This window comes from Thermobia domestica, chromosome 10 (genome assembly GCF_964235325.1).
Source record: "Thermobia domestica chromosome 10, izTheDome1.hap1.1, whole genome shotgun sequence".
In the NCBI taxonomy this organism is placed as follows: domain Eukaryota; kingdom Metazoa; phylum Arthropoda; class Insecta; order Zygentoma; family Lepismatidae; genus Thermobia; species Thermobia domestica.
In genome coordinates this window covers 204355538-204376407 of record NC_137463.1, presented here as the reverse complement: position 1 = coordinate 204376407, position 20870 = coordinate 204355538, and the positions used below count along the sequence as shown (strand labels likewise).

Sequence of the window (20870 nt, the reverse complement as noted above, 5' to 3'; positions counted from 1 at the left end):
ATTGATAGCAGAACGACGGGAGGTTGAAAATAATAATAATAATAATAATAATAATAATAATAATAATAATAATAATAATAATAATAATAATAATAATAATAATAATAATAATAATGCGTATTATAATTATAATTATAATTATAATTATAATTATTATTATTATTATTATTATTATTATTATTATTATTATTAATAGTAGTAGTAGTAGTAGTAGTAGTAGTATTCGGACCAAAGACGGATGAAAATGGGGATTTGAGGAAATTCATAAAGAGGAATTGCATAGTTTATACCGCTCACTTAACATTGTTAGGGTCATTAAGTGTAGAAGGCTCAGGTGGCCATTCCGTGTAGCCAGAATGGAAGAAATTAGAAATGCTTTCATAATTTTAACTGAAAACCCAATTGGAAGAAGACCACTAGGAAGACCTAGACGTAGATGGGAAGACAATATTAAGATGGATCTTTCAGAAATAAGAGTACAGAGTAGAAACTGGATCCAGTTGGCTAAGGACAGAAGTTAGTGGAAATATGTTGTAACCGCCGCATTGAACCTTCGGGTTCCATAGACCATAGAGTTAGTTAGATATTATTATCTAAAAGAAATGTTCAAATGTTGTTAAGAGACAATTACACAGAAGAACTGAGTTCCGACCAAACACTAATTTGCCGGAAGGAAATCCCAGTGCAGTTCAGCCCACTTTAAGCGTTATCCGTGCAATCCACGTTTCATGTTCAAGACATTGGGAATAATTGTTCGTATCATTCAGTTGGAACGTTCCCTTCCAAGTTTACGCTATTACAGTAGGCCTACAACATCGTGACTTTCAAAACCAGTCAGTAACTATCGAAGAAAGACAAGCATGTAGCTTCAGTCGTTGATATGATTTAACATTCTTTTTCACTTTTAACAAGCCACCGGCAAGCAACCAGCCAGGGACAATATATTTTTCCTTATTAAAAAGACACTCCTTGTTAAAAAAAAAAAAAAAACTAATGGTACCCACTAATGGTCACTCTTAAAAATGGAAAATCTCTTTGGCTCTCTTAATATTTTGTTTGATTCTTTGCGATCAAAGTAACATTAAAAGTGGAAAAAATGAAATGAAATCTTTGGGTTTTACGTCCCACGGTTATACCGGTTAGGCTAAAGGAGACGGTGATGATGAGTAATGAATGAAATGATAGAATGAAGAAAGTGGGAGGAAATGGGAAAACCCCGAGAAAACCCACGCATACGGTGTTTGTCCACCGCAAAGTTCACTTGGCGGGGGCTGGGATCGAACCCGGGACCCCCAGCACCAGATGTGAACGTTCTACCACTGAGCCACCGCGGCCCCACTTTAAAAGTGGAGTAAGAAATACTATTCTTCCTATTGATAGTGTAATAGTGGATTCTAATCTCCACAACCAACCCCTTGCTAAGCCTATTCGTACACACATACATGCATAAGCTAATTTTCTGGAGATAATACTTAGATAATTACAAACAAGTGCTACAGTATTTTTTTTTCGTATCAACAGATTATCTCTTTTCCTAAAAAGCGAAACAACATACCCACACTCGGATTAAGAACTTGATAATATATATATATTGAAAACTGGTTTTCCATTGGGCAAACTGGCAAATTTTTATAAATGTAAGCGATGGTTTGGTTCCACCACATCCTTCTTTAACAAAAGGAAAGAAAAAAGAAGAAAAGGAACGTACATAGTTTATCATTTGATTGCTGTTACCAGTTTGTGTTGTCTATAGTTAACGGTTACCACATTGTAAAAAACACTATACACTAAATGGCAATCAGTTACCATACATACTTTTTTTTTATTTGGTAAGCTAGTGATTACCGCCAAGGTTGACAACACTTCCGCTCCTCTAAGGACAAAACCCGAAGATTCACGAAGCACGAACAATGGTATTTGCTCGTAGAATGCTCGTGAGCGTTCACGAGGAGATTTTCCACTATCTGCTCGCCGTGGCCAGGGCTGACATAAGGGAATGCAAAGGATGAGGAACTACAGACAGACAGACATTCCTCGACGAGTTTGTTATTGTAAGAAGTATTTTTGCACTTGGTGTGTCCTTGGTTTCTATCTGTAATGAACCTTGACCTGTAATTGCTGCGTATGGCGTATGTGGGAGTAGCATCTGTCGCATACCCCATTGTTTTAGTCTTGATATCGAAGGACTTTTTGTCTCGGTGTTCTCACATGAGATATGTTTCTCTTCGGGGTACCCGGGTGCCGATTGATAATGGAATTTGATTGTCTGAGTTGTGGATGGTGTCTCACACCTTGACGGACTTCTTTTGACATACCTGCTGAAGAAGTGGAAACTCCAAGTCTTCATGAATTTGTTATATGCAGGTGCCATGGAGCAGGCCCGTATCCACGAGGGGTCTAGCTTCAGGGCCCCCCTAAATTTTTGTTGCCCCCTAAAAATTTCACGGTAGTATGCTTGCAAATGAACTCTAATGTGGTTGGATCGGGCCCCCCTACATTTTTTTGGCTGACTACGGTCCTGCCATGGAGCTGCTCTGTTTTGGATCACCTGGAGTTGCCTTTGGTGGTGAGAAACTACTTTCTCAAACAATTAGTTATACGAAATACTGGCTCACACCTACGGAATATATCCCTTTCTTGAGCTAAAGAAACTTTGTTTTCCATGTCAGCTAAATGGCGAAAAGTAACACACTCATAACATATAAACTAAAATGACTTAGAAGCCTAATTCTCTCCTCGCTCATGTCAATAATTTCTTCTCCTGCATAATGAACCCAAAATGTTTTAGAACTGTTGTAAAATAAAATTACAAAAATACTGTCACCTATATTCGGAGAAAAAAATATTGAGCTAATTTCTTTTTATAAGAAAAGGACGAATATAAATGTAGTAGCCCTATAGTTTGTAAGTTCACCCACACTGTAAAAAATAAAACAGCATTTATATACTTTTAGTACAGATGTTGAGGGAGAAATATATCAAGTGTGTGTTCATAAAGTGTTTTTGGCGTGTCCAAAAGCGTCCATTCTCCGAAAACAGTATAGGCCTATAGTATGATATATTTAAAACACTTCTTCTCGGCAAACAGTTCGAAAACAAAGCAATAATACAAATTTTGCACATTTGGTACATACATCTGGGCTACTTGGACAACACAGCATCTAAAAAGGGTGAATATGTGTACTTAGGAGATGTTCAAAGAGTTTCGGTAATGTGTATAGTGTCCTACTGTGTCTAAAAGTATTTTCTGTATTTTTTGCAGAGCATCTTTAGACTGGAGTAATATTTCTCTGCTAAAAATATATAGTTTTATTAAAAAAGTGGCAACTCTCTGGCAAGTTATTTGAGATTTGAGGATTTCATTAAACCATAAGCATTCATTAATTCAATAAGGCTGCAAGGGGGTACTGACCGGATGGACGCCCCGTGAGTGCAGCCCTGGTGCAGACAAAACAGAAGTATTGTATATTATTTTTAAAAAATTACTAAGTTTTGGAGGATTCTGGATATGACGACTCTCATCTCTCACTTGGGTGCACCCAATGATAAACAAAAATTGATTTGTTAATAAAAATGAGCATGAAGAATCAAAATAAATAGAGAGAATAAGGTTGAAATTTTGTTGTCACGTTGTTCTAAAAGTAGTAATCCTTTTGCGCACGAGATGGAGTTAGTGTCCCAAATATCAGGGTACATGAGTAACAACATGTCAGGCATAGCTTCATTTGACAGCTGATAGTTGAAGCTAGTACATTTGCAAAAGAGATATGATAATAATACGTAAAGTATTGCACATGAAGATGAGTTAACTTTCCGCAAACACGTTTTTAGACAGCCAGATATTAAATCACAGATTTTTTTTTTTTAATGGCTTACCAAAAATAAATATGTTTCAGTCTGTAGGTTTATGTTATACTGTTTCCCAACATCTTTCAGTTTGTGTTGAGCCACTTCCTAAAATAGAACATTACTTTCGAATGTAAGGTTTTCCAACTTATTGAAACAATTGTGTTAACATACTTAACAGAAAAGACCAAGAAGCAGAATTCTGGAAATCATTGAAATCCGTGTTTCCTCGTTTTTATGGATGAGCACGGAATTTTACACCTCAAACTTAAGCACATACTCACTTTGGGCATTTATACAAATACTAACAAACAAACTAAACTAACTCTATGGTTTATGGAACCCGGAGGTTCAATGCCGCAGTCACAAAAGCTCTCCATTGAATTTATATAAATACAAAATCGTAAAATTTGATTATTGAAATTGCCCCTTTCCAGTTGCAGGACTAGAATTTCATAACGTCCCCTACGTATTCCTTTATTTTTTAATTAAGTGTTAATATACTGTATATACACCGAAAAACATAAGCAAATCTTCACATTAGTCACTTTATCAATAAAAAAAATCAGAGATTTGAATATTATTGAGGTTGTGGCACTACCTTTTTTAAGAATGGAAATTACAAAAAAAAAAAAAAAAAAAAAAAAAAAACGTTGAGACATATTTAGTTATCGTTATTGTAATAAAAACTTTATATATCGAGATTAATCTCCGTAACTACAGGGATTGGTGAGATACTCTATTCTTGGCAAAACTTTTGAGCCTAGGGATGCTCACGAGACGAGTCGAGACAGAATTTTTCAGACAAAATTCGAGTCTAGACAAAGCTCTTCCAATAGAGAAATATACATTTTTCGAGTCGAGATATCGCTTTCACAGCACATTTTCGAGAAGAGACAGCCTCAAATCTTGTCTCGTGCTCATCTCTATTTGAGCCCCATTTTCTTCCTTTAGAATATGCATTTTAAGAAATGTCTTTCCTAACCTTTACTTCCTTGATGAAAGGAGTTTGATGTTAATCAACCTGGACGTTGATGTATTGAGTCACTTTTATTCTTTTACTGTATACTTGTAATATATATTTCGTTTCCCTTAGACTCGGTGCATAATCTTGAGACGTTGAACTAAAAAAATCAGTATATATGGTAATGAGAAAGGGTTTGATGAACTTGATGGTCAGCACGGCTTGATTTCGGTTGAACATCAAATAGTCAGTATAACTGTTGTTCCATTTACTTGAAGAATAGCTAAAGATTAAAATAAGAACCGCAAACATTACGTTTCTTTTTCAAAACCTTATCCTAGTGCCTTATTTAATTAAATGTTACTAGTTATATTCCATTATAATCTACTTAACATCGGTAAGCTTAAATAAAATTATTTAAACTTTAATACAACAAAGAAAATTTATATAAATGAAGCTTCTTTATAATAATAATAATAATAATAATAATAATAATAATAATAATAATAATAATAATAATAATAATAATAATAATAATAATAATAATAATAATAATAATAATAATAACAATAATAATAATAAAGATAAAGATAAAACTTCTTATCTTAAACAAAATTCTAATAGTGATGTTACGATTCATGCCAGGAGCTTAAATTAATTTCGGTGAGGTTGATTTGCTTCAGGCAAGAAAAATTTTGATTAGCTTAGTGTAGGTAAATAAAATCAGAACTTCCTGATAACCGTGATTGGTCAAATGAGTGATGACGTCAGGCTATCTCGGCCAATCCAATAAACTGGGAAACTTTTCATTTACGGAAATATCGACAGAAAATAAGAAGTATGTGGGTGTCTCATTGTGGTACACCACCATCTCTTTCCACGAAACCATTCTCTTGTTGCTGTTGCGGTATTATCCACGTGTGTTCAAAAGTTTCTAAATACCATATTACGTTCAAGGACTATTAACTGTATTATGCTCTTTATGTCTGCATTGGAAACTATTGTACTTAATCATTGGATAATTGTAGTTAATTAAACACACTTCCAAACATCATGGGCACATAATAATACATGTTGCACCCAAAAGCCTGTTTGTTCTATGCTTAAGAAATTATGTATGAATAACTCATCTCCAATAATTAGATTGATTGAGTGAGCAGTGGGGGAGTTAATTGTGGCATCGGTGAATATACTATTTGCGCCCAACATAAACAAGTATTTAAATATAAGTCTACTGCAACTTAATTTTCTTTCTCTTAGGATCTTAATAAGATCTTGAAACAAGCAAACAAGTAAAGAAAAATGACAAAGCTGCTAGGACAAAATTAAAAAGCAGGAATTTTAATTAATTTTAACAGGGTCCATTATCTTCTAACATAACGCGATAGATCGTTAGTTCGGAATGAAAAAAAATGAAACGAAATTTAAGTTTTATGTCCCACGATTATGTCGGCTAGATAAAGGAGACAATGACGGTGAGAAATGAATGAAATGGTAGAATGAAGAAAGTAGAAGGTAACGGGAGAACCCCGAGAAAACTCACGCATACTTTATATATCCATCACAAAGCTCACTTGGTACGAACCAAGGACCCCATGTATCAGAGGTGAATGCTCTACCACTGCTTAGGTTCGGAATGAAATGTGAAAATAAATCACAGAAATATCAATGCTAAATCATCTATAGCTAGTTGTGTCCAAGAAGGAATTAGCTCATTGACTGTTTCTGATATTTTTAATCAACTTTCCTTCATTATCACTAATAACAAAGTAATTCTCAACATTAGATTTAAAAAGTCATGATAGATTCTATCTTGTTTCAACACAATTCGAATAAAATAATTATCTCCCAAGTATCACAAATCCACGTGTAACAAAATTCCATAATTCCTAGACAAAAACTGTTTGTTCTTCGTAGCCACATTCAAATAATTCGATGGCTTAGCGATAGTGTACTCACCTCTAGTGACAGGGGTTCCTGGTTCGATCCTAGTCCAAGTGAGTTAGTAGTGGAATGTTCCTGAGATTTTCCGGAGTTCTCCGCTTTCTTCCACATTTTCAGTTTATCAGTTTTTCAGAATCATTCATATTAACCAATTATCTTTAGCTTACAGGGCATATTTAGAAAATATTTATTTATTTATTTAACAATCACAATATACAGCTCAGAGTCCATTTTACACTGGATACATAACAACAACAACAACAACAATAACAATGGAAAGGATTTGGGAAGGTATCGGCCAGGGCCTGTTTAGAAGGTACCATCCCAGCACGTGCCTAGTAGGACTGAGGAAAACCCTGGGAAACCCCAGTCAGAATGGTCGGCAACGGGGATCGAACCCACGACTTCCCGAATGCGAAGCCAAAGCTCTACTACTTGAGCTACGCATTGACGTAAAAAAATAATTTCACTTGAACAGATTTGCTATTTATTGTCAAATTGCGATATCAGAATGCTGCATTATCTTTCAGGGAAGACATACTCTAGGCGACCATCAAGAAATTATTTATTTGTTTGTTTGTTTATTGGAGTTTAGTGTGTGTTTTCAGGGCCGAGGCTGTGTGAGATGTGGATTTACAGTCTAAAGTGAAATCCAAATGATCATAATTCAACTCCCTTCTACCGGGAATCGAGTTTGGTACCTTGTGCTCCAAAGGCACACATGCTAACTACTCGAGTGGCAGGCAAGGATTGTACAATAACCGTTGAAAATTGGAAGTGACTTTGTTGTACTTATTATCTATTCTGAAAGAAGTTTCCGCAGAAGAAAAAGACCTTCTTTAAAGCTGTCGATCGTCTTCTATTCTTAAGGAGAGCCATCTATCACGGGAAGATTTAAATCCTTCTCTTTTTGGTGAAGAGTAAGAACGGACGACGTTGTCAGAATGATAAATCGTCGTTTTGCGTACCGTAGTGTGGAGAAGGTCCAGCTACATACACCGGAGGCTTCTCTGAATGGCAGTTCTAATCTTCCTTATGTGCTGAATGATCACCAACAGCTTGAAGAAGTCACAAGGGCGAGCTGGAAGAATTCTCAACCCTTACCACGATTTTTCTTAGACCTATCAATTTCTCACGCAGCACTCTTTGATCAATATAGTAAACTTAGATACTAAAAGTAACAATTTAATCTAATATTTTTCGATCATTTATAACATTGAGATAAGTAAATATCCCTAGTTGCACGTTTATAATAGAACACTCACGGAGCAGGCCCGCAATCAGCCACAGTAGTTTTGGGAGACCATGGATATGTTAGGGGGGGCCAAGTCATTAAAAATTCTCTTGCACATATCTAAATTGTGTTTCTTGTGTTGAGGTCTGGAGGGGCCACGAGAAGTTTAGGGGGGCCAGGTTCCCCTAGCCCCCCCCTCTAGTTGCAGGCCTGTCACGGAGGAGTTTCAAAGAAGTGTCATTAATGAGATAAAAATGAAGATACCATCTCTCTCAAAAATTCTTCTTCTGTGTTTTAATTCCTTACCCTTTTACCTTACGTTTAGATGTGAATGTTGCAGTACGATGCTTCATAAAACTTCGTCATTTACGTACAGTTCAAATAGTCCCTGATAACCAATAATTCTCTGTACGTTGATGCAAAACTTGTACCGTATAATAAGTTTCAGTACCACGTACTGGTGGTAAAAGTGAGTTTAGTCATTTCACAATATTCTTAGGGAAGAACAAAGCTTGGAAATATTCGATTTCAAAATAAAAGGTACTAATAATTATACTAATTGTTGGAGCTCATCAGGCGATGTTACCATTGTGATATTTATTCACTAATATTTGTGTGAACAATTGTGGCATCATTTGAATGGGAAATGTCTTACTCCGACTAAAACACCGCCACAACAGCTAAGGGACTCGTTATGTGCAATCATACAACAAATATCTAAAAACAAGAAAGCTGCTTGGCATCTTTAGCTGTAGAAGGCTTTATATAAGATTTTATTATTTGATTTATTCCAAGAACGTTTTATTCCCAGTGCAATAAGATTAACAAAATTTCCTATTCCTTAAGAAGGACTCAGTTACTGGTTAAATTGAACTGAAAGAAAAAAGTACTAATATATAATATAATTCAATCTTATGCATTTTACTAGACTTTCCTTTTAAATTTGACGCTTTCACAATAGCCAGGCTATTTATCACTTTCTCCTGCTCATTTTCTAAGTTATCATATTACGAAAAGGAGGGAAAAAAACATTTCTTGGTTATAGTAAACTAAAGGAAAGCGCTAATGAATTATACAATACAAAATTTAGAGTATTTCTTAAAAAGTAAAGGAAAGTTTGGCCCCCTTCAGAAAATTTTTTACTTTAACGTCCCTTAAGGCTAAGGGAGACGATGATTAAAGCATGTGAATGATGATGGGAAAATTGATGGAATGAAAGAGTGAGAGGAAACGGGAGTACCCTGAGAAAACCCATAGACCCGATGTTGTTCACCACAAATTTACGTGGCCGAGAATCGAACCTGGAACCTTACGCACCAAAGGTAAGCACTCTACCACTGAGCCACAGTACCCTCTCGTCCACTTCTGGGAAAGGATATGAAGGCCTAAATATTAGGCTCCATACTTCTTTCACTTGATACTCATGGAGTTGCAGTCTGCACCACATCCCGACCCTTTATATCCCAAGGTGCCCAATTCAAAGAAACTAGAAGAACCTCAGAGCCAGAGCCACATTAGAACGAGGATAGAGCAAAAAAAATTCCCTTTCTTACCGGGATCGAACTTAGACCGCCTAACTAACAGGTGCACGCCTTGCCGTCAACGTTACAGCAACTTTAAGACTCTTTCATTAGAGCGTTTAACTGTTCGGTTTATAAATTAAGTGCTTTTAGTTTGAATGGATTTGCATAGTCACTGATAAAAATATAGAATATTTTATATACAGACTATGCTAAGGGACATATCTTGAAATCAACCCTTTTAACTCTCTCTTCAAACCGGAAATGGCAGAAATCAATTAGTTTCGTTCGATCGTTTTGATGTTGATCGCTCTAGATTAAAAACGAGAACAGATACGGAGAAGCACTATATAGTAATCAGCATAGAGTAATAATATAGTATTAGAGGTTTCAGCTGCTTTTCCCGCTGAAACTGTAGCGCCACCAATCAAGGAAGTTGGGTACAACGAACTACTAAAAGCAAGAACGAATCAAATCATTCAGAGCGCATGAGTCTGATAGAATTAGCCAATGATACACTTAGCTACTGCCAGTAGCATATGATGCAATTAGTTACAACTCTAGCCGGTAGTGTCGCCGAATCACTTTCGTTGCATTGTGGGAACGATTTGAATTTCCATTAGGAATATAGAGAATGGTTCATCAGGGTAACCCTAATCAGTGCACTATTCTGAATAACTTAAGCGTCTCCACTCCAATCTCTCCACTAAAGCCGAAAGTCTTAGAGATCTTAATTGTGCAATTAAGAATTATATTACGACATACAAACCACCCTCCTTTGTGTGTTATCGCACCTAACACTAACACTTGGTTATTTAAATTTTTCCTAATTTTGGAAAATGTTAACAAAAGACGACAACAGAATACTTTTATAACATAAACTTAATAATTTTTTTCTCCGTGTACTCGAATATTTTGCCAGACATACTTTTTCTGCCATGGTCCAAGTTCGATCGCCTGACGAGAACACAGATTTTTTAAAATGTTAAATCAGTATAATGTTGCAATTACGGACGTACACGGAGAAAAATGCATAATCCAGTCGGCATGTAAATGCTGTTTTTACCAGGTTACGCGCGTCACCACATTAAGCAATGTTGTTTCATCAGTTGTACGATCTACACCACCGTCCAGCGAAAATTTTGTGTTGTGGGACCACCATTCCAAATCTAGAATTAACGCCATACCTATTCCGACAGTGGTAACTTAGGTATATAATGTTACTACCTTCCTACGAGTGCCCCCTCTTGGTTCTTTCTAAATCTGTGACTCCCTACCTTACGAGAGTAATAGTTTTTAACACGAGACCAATCATGTGAATAAAATTATCCAATCACAGCGAGTCTAGTTCGACGCCGAACTCCAGACTTGGCATGGTGTTAACACCTGCTGTACTTTTATACATGAAATTACATTACTTAAGGAGTGCACCCGCGTAAATACGATGTATCCACACGGAAATCCTAGTCTTCTTTTTTTCCCAGTGTATCATAAGGAATTAAGAGGCAGCGAATTCCTGTTAGAATACCAGTGGCAATAATAATGAGAGACAATGTGCTTACCACGTATCACCCAACCATAAAAGCTGTGTGACAGGTCATTACCGCTTATGTGCTATAACATCTAGTAATTTTTTTTCTCTAAAAATATTATTTTATTATAAACAACATATTCATATATAATGCTAATTATTCCTCTTACACGCAAAAAAAAAAAAACGTTAATTTTTCATGCATGCACGAAAGCCATAGAGAATATTAGGTGAAGAATCAGGTCAAAAAACGGATAAAAAAGAGATACAAACTACGGGCGCAAGATCGTAGTGCTTGACGTCTCACTCGTTCTCTGCAGTCGGGACGTTTGCAATTTCTCTGACGTCAGACAGTGCTGACGTCATTGGAGAAAGGTTGAATAACCTCTGAAAGTGGCTGGACCAGCTGTTCCTAAGGATCGTTATTCCGCTTCTGAATTTTTTTCCCTTTCCTTTTCATATTTTAGTTTCTATTTTTGTTACTATTATTACTTCAATGAAAATCAAATGAAATCTTAATGAATTGAACTTTTATTTTTTTTAAAAAAAAGAAAGTAAAACTACTAGAACACTCTCTTTGAAATAGAAAAAAAGGATTGTTTCAGATATTCTTAGTATTGTAGGAAGTATTGGGCAACGGAGATGCATATAATACTTTCTTCTTGTTTCAATATCTCCTGCAGTGGCGTATTTAGGATTTTGTTTCGGGGAGGGCTGTGTACATTCTCTTGAGTTGGTGTATATATACTGGGTCTATCTAGGTATACAGTTATTATATATACTATATATAAATTTATCTATTTAGGGGGTCACTTGAGTCCGATAGCCAACCCCGTAAATACGCCACTGATCTGCAATATTATTGAAAACTAAGCTAGAAATGAAGAGGGTAAGATTAGATACTCAAAGGTAGAAGAGGATAATGCAGTGTTGCCAAATTGAAGCAGTAAGGGCTGAATTCATTATTTTATATCAGTGTAATACATGGCTCTCTAACACGAAACTAAAAGAGGTAAAGTTCTAGAACAGTACCCCCTTCTTCCAAGAATCCAATTCAAGAATGTGCTCTTTTTAAAAACATCCAAATAGGAAGGGCCCAGAACAACCATGGAATTAGATTAAACTTTTCTTGCACGTAGGAAGTATAACAGCGGCCGCAAATTAAAAAGGAAAACAATTATCTTAGGAATGTATTGTAAGGAAACCAAACGCGCCTCTATTTCAAAGTGACCGATAAACCAAAACGGTATTATGGCCATATATGAAAAATATATAAAACGAGCAACAAATTAATCATCTCTGAGTTCGTGTGTAAACAGAACGTTATAATAAAATATTAAAATATAAGTTATTGCACCTTATTCTTGCTTATTTCACAACCTGAGGAGGATACACAGAACGAATGTTCAACAGCATTTTTAAGAGTCCAACACACATTATATTTAACGTGAGAGGAGTATGTTTAGTACAAGGGGTCTAGAAGCACGTAAAAATACAAAATGAATGATGCAAGTACTTAGACGTAACATAACGTAAACAAATCTAACCTAACCTAACATAAACTAACCTAATATTAGTAGAAATAAGCGAAATTCTATCATTTTTTTGGAAAATTATGCGGGATCTCTACACTAATATAACGCAAACTACTTTGTCTACTCGCCAGTACACTCTATGTTCCGAGGAGAACGTGTTATATTGTAGTTGTGCTAGGCTCAGCAATTCTAGCTAATCCTCAGAAGTTAACAAGAGATCCCACAACACCTTGAACATCAATCGTTAATATACACATTTCTGTTCGCGTTGTGTAAAGAAAAGTTTTCCACATTCACATATTTATTTATTCTTAAAAATTAACTACACGCAAACTACTGTACTCATATATAATAACTTAGTAATAATTCCAAATTATAATCACAGAGCGCTTACCTCTGGTGTGAAGAGTCTCTGGTTTGATTTCAGACCAAATGAATTTTTAGTAGACATCATTGTGTACATGAGTTTTCTCGAAATTTTCTTATTTCTCCCACATTCTCATTCCCCCAATTCTTTCATAATAATCCATTTTCATTAATCCTCTCCCTCTCTCCTTAGTCTACAGTGCATAATCATAGGAACCAAAAAATCGATTTTAAGGTACTGGCACCATTGAATCAATGGTATTCACAACTTTCATATGATATATGTTTTATAGTTGCAAAAAATCTGATAAGCGGTGTAAATTACGTTCAAGTGTGGGAAATGTTATCATACATTTATAAACTGGTTCTTTTCCACGTCCAACAAACAAAAATGGCAGAGGAAAATTTATAGAAACCTTCTCCTTCTTGTCCTTTAGGCATGTGTAACGTGTAAACAAAAACAATTTCAAAGCTACTCTCGTCCACAAGTCACAGATAGATTCAAAATGTATTGTTTTCTCATAACATAATAAGTTCTAAAGACAGTATGTTTATTCGTAACGGCTGGTAACCCTTCTATTTTTGTCACTGTTTAAATAAAATATATTTTCAACGATCAGTTTCACTGTCATATCCACCCATAGGAGGTTGGGTCGTGTTTTGCGCTGTGTCTTCCAACGGTTTTTGTTCTTTTATCATGGTTGGTGAGAGATTTGAAATTACATACAATTTGTTGTGTGTATGATCTAATTCATTGGTCGATGAAGAACCAAAGACCTCGCACGTAAATTCCACTGAAAAATCGTTAATGAGTAAGAGGTCTGTTGTGAGAGATCCGGGTAAGATCAGGTGATATCAGACGATTGTTTCAACTACATTTTGGAACGGATTTGGCAGGATATTCCTTCCTTGAAGTTCTACATGGATATCAAATGTGATGATACCCTTAGAGAGGAATATGAAACAGAAAACGATGATGCCGATGGAAGAATGGAGCATTTGGGATATACAGCATAAGTGCAACGAGATGATGATTTATACATGTAATCATCTTTAGAAACTGTTGTTTACCATGCAAACATTCTTTGATTACGCGATTTTGTAAAGGTTTAGTTTAGTTTCGTAGTGTTATAGAGAAGAGTTGTTGTTTGCTTTTAATAATATTATCTTCTGCTTTGAAGAATGTTTCAAATTAGTCATTGTTTATTCATAAGTCATTCTATTTCGGACATTACAATATTTTCTTTTATAACTATCATTTTTATCTGTTTCCATTATAATAAACAAATAATTACATTACACCATTATATCACTTTTGTCTCAGAAACGCCTTATCTCCATGACAAAATGACTTCGTACAGTTTCAAAAGGTATCTTGTCCTTCAAACAGTTCCAAAACGAGTCTTGTCCAAATTACTTTTTAATATTTTCTTAAAACTATTGTATAGAATTTGTTCAAATTTTTGGCAAACATTCATTTGCCCCTGATAAATATAATTCTGCTCAAAGTAGCACATGTTAGTCAAACTTTGACGCTGCAGAACGGTTTTTTTTCGATTTCTGGAAAATTTTGTTTGGTGGACAAGATTCCATTTGGAAATGGACGACTTATTTCATGCTTCAAATTGAAGCAAGTTTAAAGTCTTCTTATAATGATAAACTATAAGGCATCCCCACAATAAGATTGTCGCAACTCAAAATAGATTTTAAATTGTTACCAACTTTTAATATGTGACTATTGTGATCTGTATGTCATTAAGAATGATTTTTCTTTACAACAAGTAATACTATACATATTGTAATTACGTTACAATTCCCCCAAACAGAAAAAAAATAATAAAAGTTTCTTTAGCTACAAAAATATTTTTGTCTTACTTGTAAAATTGGCATTTCAGGGGTATGATAGTTTATTCTGGTGGTGCGTGTGAAGATATAAGATTAACACTTATACAATAATTCATAAATGTCACTTGATTCCTTTACATCTCCAGCTAGAGAAAAAGCCTTACCTTCCTAGGTAACTCTATGACCTACTGAACCCGGAAGTTCAATGCTGCACTCACGAAAGCTCTACATTAACTTCTGGAGAGCCAACTGGATCCAGTTTCTATTTTGTATTCCTATTTCTATTAGATCCATCGTAATATTGTCCTCCCATTTGCGACTAGGTTTTCCTAATGGTCATTTTGTGGTTGGATTGCTATTCCTAAGCTTGCATAATATTTTAGTGAAAGAAATCCTTGTAAGACATGAATTATGGATACTCAATATTTTCCTTGTATCTTTTATGCTCTATCTCAGAGTTTATTACTCTTTTTTGTTTAAAGTTAGAATCACTTTTCTTGGTTCAAATGCTCTACGGACCCTACTACTGTTCCCTTCTAAAATAAATGTATAGTTCTTAATTGTGTTGAACATATAATAGTATACCGGTATATTTACATTTTTAAAAATAATATTATTTAACATTATACATTGTTAATTTTATTTGAAGAGTATTAAGAATAGTTTATTATAATACATTGATTTAATCTATTAGAATTTGTATATCTGCTTTTGAAAATCTCTAGGCTACCTGTTAGAGATTCTCAACTACAGTATAGTATGTGATACACAGACTCGCAACCAGCCACAGAGGTTTGGGAGGAGCATGAATAAGTTAGGGGGTAAGTCATTAAAAATTCTCTTACAAATATTAAAATTGTATTTTTTGTATTAATGATGGCATTTTGTATTGAAGTCTGGGGGGGCACGAAAAGTTTAGGGGGACCAGGCCCCCTAACTCCCTCTAGTTGCGGGATTGGTGATACACGATTCACTTGAATTACATTTTTCTTTTTTTCTTTTTTTTCTTTTTCTTTTTTTTTTTTTTTTACTAGTGTTCAATCGTCAGAGGAACACAAAGGTATACCTCGAAAACCATTTTCAGAAATGCTTATTTATCTAATGGTTCTCGATGTTTTCTTTGATTTCAAATGAATTCTGTCAACGTTTCTTGCGCTTTAACTAGCCTCTAAAATGTTTCCAACATTTATTATTAAGCTCGTAAAAATTAGAAATAGAACAAACATCTGAAGGATCATATGTACAATGTATAAAGATATAAATAAAACTTCACAAATTAAGTTGTTTTATTTTCTGTATTTCAGCTGAGAGTTCTCGAGTCCTTCCATTCTGATTGGGCTTCCGTTCCGGACGCCGACGATATGGTGAGTAGCACATTTTTTTCACATTATTAACTTAGGACATGGTGCTGATTTTAACTATTACGTTGCTTTTTTCAACTTACATATTGTTGATATATACCACATTAAGCAGTAATTATTATGTTATCCTAAGTGAAAGTGACGATTGAGCTTTCGGTATAACTAAATATGTGTGGCATAGATGCATTGTTGCCAAAGTATGCGAACGAATCCCACAGCGTTGTAGACCAATAAAACTATCTACGGTATGGTGCACGAGAAAGCAACTCCTTCGAAGATATCTTCTCCAAGGTTGCCAGAAAGTCCTTTTACATGTGAACTAAATGCGTGTAAGAATGTAAATTCTTAAGATATTTAAGATTTGAATCTTCCATCCTTATTATTGATATGGCAATAGTGCGCCTCACGTGAATTGCCATGTGATTACAGCGTAACTGCCAGGTGACTGCCTTTGCAGGGAGGAGAATGAAGTCTGTGCGTTAACCAGTTCATTATCTTCCCTGTTCGTGTTAGGTGAACAAGAATGGCAGATACCAGTTACATCATTTTGGAGGAGCGCTTAGTGATTAGTGTGTGGGTCCATAAACTAAAGTACAACAACGAAAATATGCAGCAGGTGATGTATAGGTTACGTGAACGGTTCGGTAAATAGCCACTAAGTCGTCAAACTTTGATCACGTGGGAGAAGAAAATTTTTCGCCTGGAAAGTTTTGTCATCCAACATCCCGAAAGGAAACTTGTGCAGAACTTAATGTGTCAATGATGCGTTAACTCTGCAAGTCGATCAGAAAGCTTCTGCAGAATTGGAATTGCAAGGAACACAATGCAGTTCCACAGGTGTAAAGTAACTTTCTGGCCACCCTGGTAAATAAAAATGAATGTAAAGATATTTGACGCCTTACTCCCCCTAGACTGCTGAACCGAGTTTCATTATTTTTGTTACCTGAGTGGAACCTGGGCTATCTTAAGTTTTTATCACATTTTTACATGAAGGATGAGGGCCAAAGCAGAGTTGACATGTAAAAATAATCGAAAGCGACCTTTATTAGTTGTCCCATTGTTTTTGAAGTTGTTGGAATGAATAGTGACGCTCCAAATGCCGCCTAAGTCTAAATTCAACACCATCATTATGAGAAGTGACGGGTAGTGGGTGAGAAGAGGACGACATGTAAAAATAATTTCTAGTTTCTTTTAAGTCGCTGAGATGAATAGTGATGTTTTCGACACCGTTTAAGTCCAAATTCATCCTCTACGCATGAGATGAGAAGAGGTGAGAGATGATATTGATGTCAGCGACCCTGAAGACTTTGGATTCGATTCGACACTAATATCAGACGTTTTCCATTATTTTTACATATCAACCTGGCCTTGCCCCTCAACCCTTTTCATTGTATTTTAATACACGATATTTATCCATTGACGTACTACTCGTAGTGCTGTATGTTTATTTTTCGTGGCGTGATTTACTATCTCGAGAAGAGAGCATATCAACAAGCAGAGATGCGTACCCTAATCCTTCTTCCCTCATCAAGGCGGCCTCCATTCTTATTTTGGTGCTGAGGGTGAGCGAGTGTGACGACACTAATATTATTTGAGGATGGTTATGAGTAAGAGCACCTTCATTATTTTAGAGTAAAGGCGAGTGAAACAGAGCGCGTCAATGCTGTTTGAAGTGGGGGTGATGACATCAATACTATTTGAGGATTATGGCAAGTGAGTGTGAGTGTGAGGCAGTTGACTGAAGATGAAGCCAAGTGGATGTTAGATGCATGAGTTTGAAGGTGAGTCAAATGGGGGCATCAATAGTCAATTATTTCAAGATGAAACTCAATCAGTACAAGTATGAGGGAGTTGGGGAGGGTAAGTGTGAGTGTGGTGAGTATATATATAAGCAGTACAAATACGAACAGAGCGATGAAAAACGACTACAAGCGCTCGAATTGTGAATATGGAGCCAAAGTGAAATAATTAGCTGGGAAGGTAATGAAGAAGCGTTAGCATAATATGGAGAGAGAAAAATACTAGCCATAGAAAAAAGGAGGAACAGAAACTGGTTAGAACCATTATTGAAATTATTTGAAAAGAATTTTTAATTATTAGGAATATATTCTGGTAGCAAGAAGTGAACAGCAGCTTTGGATTTGGAAGCAGCTCAACACTAAAACAACAAATGAATGAAGAGGATACTTACAAACTATAGCATGCACAAATATTAAGATGAAAAGAGAGAGAGGGAAAATATAATAAATCTATAAATTTATTGTGCTGTTTGCTTGGTTGCTAAGCGACAGTTCACTGGGAAAAAATACTGATTTTTCATTTTTTTCTTTTATGTAGAACAACTAGAGAGGAAAAAGGAAAACAATGAACGCGTAAAAAACAAAAACTAACGAGCAATATAGGAACCTAATTATCAAAACCTAGAAATGAAGACAGAATTAATTTATAGACCAAATGATTGTATGCAATCGTGATTACTTAAAATAAGCTTAGGGATAATAGAAACATATACACAAAAGTAACTCCGCATCATGGAATCGCTCGTTCAAAGTGATAGATTGTTTATTTTGAAAATGTAACCTTGAGTAACTTCCGTTGCTAAGGATTCTGTAGCTAGGCGACAACTCTAGCAGTAGAAAAGCACCACTAAGTACAAAATAAAAGCCATTTTTGGTTTAGATAATACAATCAGTATTAGATTCACCGTGGAAACTTAAAGAAAAAATTCTCAATTTCTGGGAAGAAATTCATTTTGGCTCGAAACATCACAACCAAATCTACATAAAAGTTTCCACTCTTCGATTTATGATAATCGTATATATACGTAAGCAATGCAAATTGTGATATGGTTATTTAATTGTAAACATATTTCGTGTAAATGTATTTACACCAACAAACACTAATATAAAGATACTATATAAACAAAAGAAAATAAACTTAAAAGAAGCTATAATTACTTATGTTAACTTAGATTTCACTTCGAAAAGGCGAATTTAAGCATTGTTATGTATTTCTTCTGAGTGCTTTGTCAAGCTACGTAATGTAATATATCGGGGCTTAGTATTGAACAGAATATTAACCATATCATTTGTTTGCACGAATTCTGTAAATTTCATTTCGTAAGAGTGTGGGAAGGAGGAAGGTTTCTTGCAGTGGCATTTACTCAACAGAAGCAAGAGAAGCAGATTGTTTCGGTGAGCAAATTGTTTTCTTCAGACCGAGTCTAGTTGTGTATTTCAATTTCTTTTCTCTTGAAAATTGTCAGATGAAGCACGATACTTTGTGTGTAAATGTGTGTAGCTACGCATTAACCCCCAAGAGGATGAGGTAAAAGGAATGCGGCAGAAGTCTTGTAGTGATCAAGCTTCATTCCAATATTTATACTTTTTTCTAAGATAGTCCCCTGAAAATAGGGTTTCGCTCTCAAAAAATTGCTACAAAAGGTTTCTAAATGTTTTCTTGTAGTATTAAATGTGCTAAATAACATTCTAAAAGTTTGCCAAATGAGACCTTTCCAAAATTTGGCCATCGAAAAGTCCCATTTTTAAGATGACGTCCAAAATTATCGTTAACCCTTTTAAAATTTTAGATTTTCATTCGGGTAGTTATTTTATCACCACTATTTATTCTAAGATATGGTTTGTACTTCATTCTCTTCAGAATTAAGCAAGCTTTTCAGTCGCGCCACCTACTTGTGTACGTGAGAGGAGGAATTGGAAATAATTCGAGAATTCCCCCTCCTAAATCCCTTTCTAAAGGTTTTGTGCCCTCTGAAGGACGGCACAAACCAGGAAAAAATACACGACTTTAATGTATCTAGAAAAGTACTATGGGGTATATGCTATGTGCATGCTAAATTACATTTCGATAGATTTAATAGTTACGAGGAAACATTTTTTTTTTCAATATCCTACTCTGTGTATATGCGAACTGAACCTGTACAAATATGATATAACATACAAATTTCTAAACACAGCACTATTCATCCGGACATCATGGTTTGTATTTAACTCTTTTAAGAATCACGCAAACTTTGCTATGGTATCATCCCATGTATGGATGGTAATGAAAACGCAAAATTTGAGATAATTCGAGAAATTTCTGTCTAGAATTTCTTTGTCAAAATGTTTGTGCCCTTTGAAGCAATTCCAGATAAGAGTACACGAATCTAATATATTTAGAAAAGTACTATGGTAAATAGGCTATGTTTGCGCCAATTTACATTTCGATATCCTCAATAGTTACGAGGGAACAAGATATTTATTAATAATCTACTTGTAAATATACCTAACCAAACTTATAAACAGACAATAACTAGATATCCTAGTTTTTATTTTGACTACTGTATAAGAAAGTCAGTATCTACTCTTGTGTTTTTATGGTCTCAAAATACATTTGTTACATATAAATGATAGACTATGTTCTCTTTATCTCTAGTTTACCACAAGCTAACAAAATTTTTGTTAAACATTAACTTGTTTACAAATAGTTTATTGTCACCTTCTTCTCTAACTGATTCATTGAAAAGTTTTTGATTCCCTCAGTTTTCATCCTAGAACCAAAAGTAGTGTCTACCTGTATGTATTTTGGACATTAATCTAAATTATCAACATTATTTTCTTGATCCTTAGTTTACCAAAAATTAACAAAAGTTTAATTAGATATTAACGTATTTTCAAATAGTTATTGTCACCTTCTTCTTCCTAAACACGATTAATTAAAAA

The 20870-nt window shown here is 35.0% G+C and overlaps 1 protein-coding gene across 3 annotated transcripts in view; it reads left to right on the top strand.

Annotated features, from left to right (window-relative positions):
• The window catches only part of LOC145662942 (tolloid-like protein 1), a 964318-nt gene that overhangs the window by 414762 nt on the left and 528686 nt on the right, over nucleotides 1-20870 (top strand). For all 3 annotated transcript variants that reach the window (XR_014127127.1, XM_081728975.1, XM_081728973.1), the window contains exon 2: nucleotides 16090-16149. The gene's annotated coding sequence lies outside the window, so the exon portion shown is untranslated. The remainder of the gene's footprint in view (nucleotides 1-16089; nucleotides 16150-20870) is intronic.